The sequence below is a fragment of the Tasmannia lanceolata genome, unplaced genomic scaffold, assembly GCF_043159265.1.
Source record: "Tasmannia lanceolata isolate RefF3 unplaced genomic scaffold, GAP_Taslan_0.1 ptg000012l, whole genome shotgun sequence".
Lineage (NCBI taxonomy): Eukaryota > Viridiplantae > Streptophyta > Magnoliopsida > Canellales > Winteraceae > Tasmannia > Tasmannia lanceolata.
In genome coordinates this window covers 35241114-35249960 of record NW_027518689.1, presented here as the reverse complement: position 1 = coordinate 35249960, position 8847 = coordinate 35241114, and positions in this window count along the sequence as shown.

The following is an 8847-nucleotide window of genomic DNA, read 5'->3' as shown; positions in this document are numbered from 1 at the left end:
TGGATTTTCACTGGTAAGAACAGGCGATTCATTTGCAAGGTGAAAGTCAAATCACGGACGAACCTATGCAACTCCATAGTTTCAAACGTCTCGCAACAACAGCAGGGGTGGATTTTTGTTTACAATTACAGCTTCTTCAATCGGAATTGAGGGAGATTCCTCATCAAATTAATGACGAATTATCCCAATTACTTGACACTTGACAGCTTTGCTACGGTATTTGAAGAACCCAAGTCCTTACCTCCAATCAGATCTCATGACCACGCCATTCCTCTAAAAAGTGGCACTGGACCTGTTAGAGTTAGACCATATCGATATCCTCATTTTCAGAAATCTGAAATTGAGCGATTGGTTAAAGAAATGCTGAACAATGGAGTTATTCAACCAAGCCATAGCCCTCTCTTCTCCAGTCATTTTGGTAAAAAAAAAAGGATGGTACATGGAGACTTTGTGTAGATTATAGAGCTCTAAATGCTATCACAATTCCTGATCGATTTCCCATTCCAACAGTCCAAGAACTTCTAGACGAACTACATGGAACCAGGTATTTTTCTAAACTGGATCTTAGATCAGGGTACCACCAAATCAGAGTCAAAGTAATAGATGTTCCAAAAATGGCATTTAGAACCCATGATGGTTTATAAGAATTCTTAGTTATGCCTTTTGGAGTTACCAATGCTCCATCCACATTTCAATCCCTCATGAATGATGTGTTTCGTCCAGTCCTTCGCAAATTTATCCTCGTTTTCTTTGATGACATACTGGTTTATAGCAAAACTTGGGAAGATCATTTAGGACATGTAACTGAAACATTACAAATCTTACAAACTAATGAATTGTATGCAAAAAGATCCAAATGCTCTTTTGGAACTACTTCGGTTCAGTATTTGAGACAAATTGTCTCAGCTGAAGGGGTGGCCGTAGACCAGTCTAAAATCAATGCTATTCTTCAATGGCTAGCTCCTACATCGCTTAAGGAACTCAGAGGATTTTTAGGCTTAACAGGGTATTACAGAAGATTCATTAAGAGTTACGCTCACATAGCAGCTCCAATGACAGAATTACTAAAAAAAGGGGCATTTTTATGGAACCTGGAAGCTCAGCTAGCATGTGAAAAACTCAAACAAGCAGCATCTTCAGCTCCTGTCCTTTCTCTTCCAGACTTTGCCAAAACCTTTGTTTTAGAAACTGATGCTTCAGGGTATGGTATTGGTGAGGTTTTTTCTCAGGAAGGTCATCCTATTGCCTACTATAGTCGCAAACTCTCTCCCAAGATGAAATCAGCTTCCACGTATGATCGAGAGATGTTTGCAATCACAGAAGCTGTGTATAAATGGCGGCAATATTTACTAGGACAAAAATTTATCAACCAGACTGATCAGAAAACGTCAAGTTCTTTCTTGATCAAACTATTCAGACCCCTGACCAGCAACAATGGTTGACAAAACTTATGGGATTTCAGTACGATATTCACTACAGACCGGGAAAAGAGAACTTGGCAGCGGATGCTCTTTCTAGACAACCTACAGGAGACGCTCAATGCATGATTCTGTCATTTCCCTTGTGTGAATTACTGGACCAACTCAAAATTGAACATGCCTCTAATCCTTCTATCAGGGAACTTCGGGATGAGATAAATCCAGTAGGACCAGTTCCTAATACATATACTTGGCGACATGGACTGCTACTATGTAAAGGAAGAATAGTTATTCCATCAGATTCTGCATTGAAGACAAATCTTTTACAGGAATTCCATTCATCCCCTGTGGGAGGTCATGGTGGTGTGACTAGAACAATGGCTAGAATCGCCCTGAGTTTCCATTGGCCGGGTTTAAAAAAGGATGTGCGAAAATTTGTTGCTGAATGTGTCATTCACTCATTTGCCAACAAAAGTCACAACAGATGCAACTGATGCAAGGAGAGTCAGTAGTAGGAAGAGAGAAGTGCCAGCTTGGTTAAGAGATTAGTTACAAGTAACCAATTCAGTTTTAAACAGGGAAAAGGGGACGAATGTAGGTAGAATGTTGTGTAGAATTTTCTTGATTTCATTGTAACAGGAGGTACTGGTGCCTCGAAGCCAGCTAAATTCCATTTTTCTTTCAGCAATTCAAGATTCTTCTTCTTCATCTTCTTCAGTTCTTACTTAATTTCTGCAACTACATCCGGCCAAAACCCATGCCATCTTGTAGAACTTATTTATTCGTGTTCACAAGCATCTATAACAAAATGAGCATGAGCATGTTAAGGTATCTGTTCCCATAAATTGGAATATATCAATAAATTACTGACTAAACAGCAATAAGCAAGGATGAAAAGCAAAAGGCGATGAACTTGACTATTATTTTCTTTCCCTGCATCGCCATTCAGATCTCCTGACATGCATTGTGTGCCCCACAACAGGTGTTAACAATCAAAGAGCAAAATATAAACAAAATTCATCTCTTTCTTTCCCCTTTGAAAAATTCAGAATCATGAGTTAAAATTGATAATAAAAAGGCCAACAGGTTGGAAAAATAGTACCATTCTGTGAGGGTCACTGGGATCAAGCACTCTTTAGAAGATGAAACTAAATTGGGGTTTTATCACTTGCAACCTATCACAAAAATTTAATACTTGCAGCCTATGTAAAAAGAGACCAAACCACAAGTACAAATACAAAAAGAAGAGGCAAATTAATCGTATGCAAACAGAGACCGTTCAACACTTTCAAGCTCCAAAAAAAGGGAAAATGTGACACATTTTGGCTCTCAAATCCCCTTTCCGTTCCCTTCAACAGTGACATATTTAACAATCCACAGTGACTTTTTTACTAGCAATGAACTAAACAAAAAATACCCAAATTGAGAAATCAACATCTCAAACAAACATAGGCATGAAAAACCTCATCATTATGACAAATTGCAAAGAAAAGTGCTATATGGGCACTCCGTAGGATGATCAAAACCGTCCATTTGATTGATCACAACTTAATTAGGTTGTGCTCAAAAAATCATTTCGATAGGATGATCCTAGCCCTCCAATCCAAATTGAGTTTTTGCTTTTTTCCCTTCTTTTTCTCTCACTATTCGGTTATAACCGAATAACCAAATTTTTAATCGGTTCGGTTATCAAATTTCGGTCTATTCGGTTCGGTTATAACCAAACGAAAACCCCTACCAAACCGCCCATATGATGGGCCATAACGCAAATAGGTTGTGCTATAAAAAATCATCTCCATATGATGAGCGTAGCCCTCCGATCTATAGATGTTTCCATAATATGCAGTTCATTTATAGATCGGAGGGTTGGGATCATCCTATGGAAATGATTTTTTTTGGCACAACCTATTTACGTTATGGCCTATCGTATGGACGGTTTGGTCCTTACAAACCCCCTCAGGGTTTCCGGTCATCTTCCATCCCATCAGATTGTGGTTTCGATTGCGGTTTTGGCGTGATCGTGTGTCCGATTAAACGATTCAACGGGCAATTTTTTTTTGAAATCAGAGCTTCTGCAATGGTCATAACTTCCTTCTATGTGACTATTTCCTTAATGCAATCATAAATTTGATCATTACAGGCCCTAAGACAACACCAAGTTTCATCAATATCACTGGAAAACAAACTAGATAAATCAATTGTTTCTAAACACTGAGTGTTAAAGAAGAGAATGGAATGGATACAATACCAACCAACAGCAAAAATATTATGTTAAGAGTTGTCAGAAATCTTAACTAAAAATAGAAATATAAAGAGCATCAAATGTTATTGAATTACCCTATATAAAACCATGGATCCACTGAAATTCATATTACAACCTGTATGAAGGAGCACCAACTAAATACTAAGTTTATGGAATCATGTAGATGTTACAGCTAAGTGCTAAAATAATTATTTAGAACTAACATAATATTTCAAGAACAAGTCATCCATAGCCATATTGCCACCATCCAAGACATTAGATGACATACAATAAGGGGCAGGCTCGTTATAGACGATAGGGAGGCATACTTTATCACACCCAAAAAAGATACCCATACAGCTAAAATAAACGGAAAATGCATATGCAATGTATGAACTGTCAGTGAAATTATATAGGTCCTCAATCTAGATGTACTTAATTTCAACACAATAATTTCCTCATGTTTTGTGTGACAAAATAACAACATCAAAGGCCCCTGCCAAGCATATTTATAGAAGATAAGAATGCATATTGTCAAGAAAAGGCTGACTTGTAATTGAGAAAATATGAAGAACAGGTTTCGGATTGAAATTGATCAACAGTGTAAAGCCTCAAACACCAAATTGTCTAGACATTTTTCAAAATTTTCAAATAGGCAGACCCCAACTGTGTTGCAAAGAAATGTAAAAGTTGGCTCTTAAATATAACAACCAAATAGTATTAGGCAAGTTCAATCAAAGAGATAAGCTATCGCAGGCTTATAGCTAACCTGACTCAAGAAACTAAAGGGCAGATGAGAAGAAAAGGAAATGAAAACACGAGAACAAGTGATAAGCAACAGGAATTGAAAAATAAGCCCTAATGTAACATTTGCAACATATGACTCATAAGTGCCATTAAAAAAATGACTCTTAAAGCTAATTAGGGCCATATAAAAGCTTTAGATTTTTCCATTATATATTAAACAACGCAACCAAACATTACACTAATCAATAAAGAGTGGCATAGAGAAAATCAAAGATGTAAATTCAATTTGTACCTACAAGATCTGTCAAATGCTTTTCAAATTCTTCATACGTGTATATAGGTTGTCAACAATGTTTTTCAAGTTAGTTCTACATTAATTAGCTGCAGGGAAAGACATAACTAAGATCAACTTCCTTCTAATGTGTAATGTTCCCAACATATCAGGGAAAAAAAAACTCCCTTCTAACCAAAAATTGGTGTTAACTATAGAATAATGATTGATTTGCCCAAATTCCAGAGCCGAGCATGGATTAACTTCATGTTGTAAAGAGATTTAGCACATCTTAAAACTCGAAGAAGATATGTTTTTTCTTTTTTGGTAAATTCAAAAAAATGCAAATGCTCTGATAGGTAGAGACAGAGGTTACTGCCCAGCTTGTTTATGGTAAAGTAAGTAGTACATGTCCGGCCAAAACCCATGCCATCTTGTAGAGCTTATTTATTCATATTCACAAGCATCTAATAACAAAATGAGAATCTATCAACAAATTACTGACTAAACTGCAATAAGCAAGGATGAAAAGCAAAAGGTGATCAACTCGAATCGCCATTCAGATCTCTTGACATGCATTGTGTGCCCCACAACAGGTTGTAACAATCAAAGAGCAAAACATAAACAAAGTTCATCTATGTTCTTTTCCCTTTGAAAAATTCAGATTCACGAGTTAAAATTGATAATAAAAAGGCCAACAGGTTGGAAAATAGTACTATTCTGTGAGTGGTCACTGGGATCAAGCACTCTATAGAAGATGAAATTTAATTGGGGTTATTTTCACTTGCAACCTATCACAAAAATTTAATACTTGCAACCTATGCAAAAAGAGACCAAACCACAACTACAAATACATAAAGAAGAAGCAAATTAATTCCACGCAAATAGAGACCATTCAACACTTTCAACCTCCAAAGAAAAAACAAAATTAGAAACAAGATGCATTGTACAAACCCAAATTTAGAGAGGAGAAATCAAGGGTGCAAAGAGAAACAAAATTTAGTCAAAACGAGTATTACCCTTCTTGCTTGTTGCTTCTGTTTTGCTTTCCTACTAGGATGAAACTTTTGCCACTCCTTCTATCTCATCAACTGTCTCATCCTTTGATTGAAGAGAATTTAAAAGGAGGTATCATAATAAGAAGGGTAAATAAATGTTGCATGCTGCAAATTTGAAAAAATGACGAGAAAATGTTTGAAAAAACTCTACAGAATGCTATTTTATTAAAAGAAGGATCTTTTAGGACAAAAATATCCCTCAGCTTACTTTAATCTTTCTTTTCTTTGTTTTACAGTTTTACTCTTTTACGTTTTCTTCCAGGTTTTACACTTTCGTTTTTGGTTTTACTCCGACCCATTTTGTGTGAAACGACCTAATTTTCCGGCGAGAGAAGCTTTCTTCTCCGGCGAAACATCTTCATTTCTCCGGCAGCAGATGCTCATTTGTCCTGAGAGGGTAGAAAGAGTTCTCTAGAGACACCCCTTTCTCATTTTCTTTTTCCTTCTCCAAATATCCAAAATCTTATTATCTTTGTTGTGTTACTGTAGCTAATAGAAAAAAGAGTTCCGAATGTTACTGGAATATGTTACTTGAATTCAACATTTTAGTTGAAGCCAAAACGTCTTAGTCAAACCAAAAAACAGTTAGTTGAAGCCAATCAGGTGGTAGTCGAAGCAGAAAAAATATTTGTGGAAGCTAAAAATTGCTTGGTCGAAGCCAAACAACACAATGGCGAATGTTACTCGAAACACATTTTTGGCTTCGAATAACCTTTTTTTGCTTCGAGTAGTTGTTTTTGCGTCGAGAAGGGAAAAAAACGTTATTCGAAACTTAAAAAAATTAGTCGAAGCGAAAAACACAAATGCGAATGTTACTGGAAACATTTTTTTGGCTTCGACCAAGTATTTTTTGGCTTCGAATAACCTGTTTTCGCTTCGAGTACATGTTTTTACGTCGAGAAGGAGAAAAACAGTTATTCGAAGCCTAAAAAAAATAGTCGAAGCGAAAAATACAACTACGAATGTTACTGGAAACACATTTTTGGCCTCGACCAAGCAATTTTTGGTTTCGACCAAGTATTTTTTGGCTTCGAATAACCTTCTTTCGCTTCGAGTACCTATTTTTTAGTCGAGAAGGAGAAAACAGTTATTCGAAGCCTAAAGAATTTAGTCAAAGCAAAAAACACAACTGCGAATGTTACTGGAAACACATTTTTGGTTTCAACCAAGCAATTTTTGGCTTCGACCAAGTTTTTTTTAGCTTCGAATAACCTATTTTCCCTTCGACTACCTGTTTTTGCATCGAGAAGAAGAGGGAGAGATCTCGAAATCCTTTTTGAGAAAGATTTGAGAAGGAAGAAGGCCAATGTGTCTGTTGAGAGGAGAAGAGATTAGAGAGAAAAGGAAGAAGTTAGGGTTTGCTCCCCCTTACTCTAGTATTTATAAATAAAGAGAACATACAAAGACCACTATGCCCTTAGGCTATGCAATACACCTTTTAACACTCCCCCTCAAGCTTGAATGTATATATTGTACATTCCAAGCTTGTTACATATGTCACTCAATTTTGTATAGCTTAAGGGCTTTGTAAACACATCTGCTAGCTGATCAGCAGATCTCGTGAAAGAAACATGAATCTCGCCTCTTTGTATCCTTTGGCGAATGAAGTGGCAATCAACCTCTATATGCTTGGTTCTCTCATGAAAGACTGGATTGGTAGCTATATGAATTGCAACTTGATTGTCACAATACAGCTGAGGTGGAGCAGATGAAGAGAAACCAATCTCTGAAAGGAGAGAACGTAACCAAATAAGCTCCCCGCTGGTATGAGACATAGCACGATACTCTGATTCGGCACTCAACTTGGAGACTATGTCCTGCTTCTTACTTTTCCACGACACTAGATTGCCACCAACAAAGGTGCAATATCCAGTGGTAGATCTCCTATCTGCTGGAGATCCTGCCCAGTCTGCATCACAGAAGTCTTCTACTCGGGTATGACTAAGCTTCTTGAATAGGAGTCCTTTCCCTGGTGCTTCTTTTAAGTAGCGAAGAATCTGAATCACTGCTGCCCAGTGAGAAGTACAGGGTGAGCTCATATGTTGACTGACTGAGCCAACAGCAAATGATATATCTGGATGAGTGACTGTAAGGTATATGAGCTTACCCACCAGCCTCCTATATCTGCCAGGGTCATCTAATAAATCTCCTTCTTCTGGAAGAAGTTTCCCATTTGGGTCCATGGGAACAGACGCAGGTTTCACTCCAAGGTGACCTGTCTCCTCAAGAAGATCTAGTACATATTTCCTCTGTGAGAGGGAGAGACCTCTAGTAGAATATGCAACCTCAATGCCTAGAAAGTATCTGAGACGACCCAAATCTTTGGTTGAAAACTCGTTCTGCAAGAAGGTTTTCAACCTGCGTATCCCCTCTGAATCACTGCCTGTAATGATGATGTCATCGACATATACTATCAATAGCACACAACCAGTAGTAGAATGAGAACTGAAGACGGAGTGATCAACTGCACATTGCTTCATGCCATAGTGCATGATAGCATCACTAAATCGTCCAAACCAGGCTCTAGGAGACTGCTTGAGACCGTATATAGACTTCCGCAACCGACATACTGAGGAGGACATCGCCCCCTGAGCAACATACCCAGGAGGTTGCTCCATATACACCTCCTCAGTAAGCTCACCATGTAAAAAGGCATTTTTGACATCTAACTGATGCAGAGGCCAGTCATGTGTAACTGCAAGAGATAGAAGAACACGAACAGACGGAATCTTAGCGACCGGCGAAAAAGTCTCTAAATAATCAACACCAAAGGTCTGAGTATAGCCTTTTGCCACCAACCGCGCCTTAAGGCGCTCAATAGTACCGTCAGGTAAGTGTTTGACGGCATAAACCCAGCGACAACCAACTGGTCGAGCCCCAGGAGGAAGAGGAACTAACTCCCATGTCTTATTGGCCTGGAGGGCCTCCATCTCAAGATCCATGGCCGCACGCCATCCCAAATGATCAAGTGCAGCTGGTAAAGACGGTGGCAAAGAAACAGAGGACAAAGAGGAAACAAAACTCCGAAACATCGGGGTGAGAGAATCATATGAAATAACAGAGGAAATCGGGTGAGCAGTACTGTGAGAACGAGTACGAGAAGCAATGGGA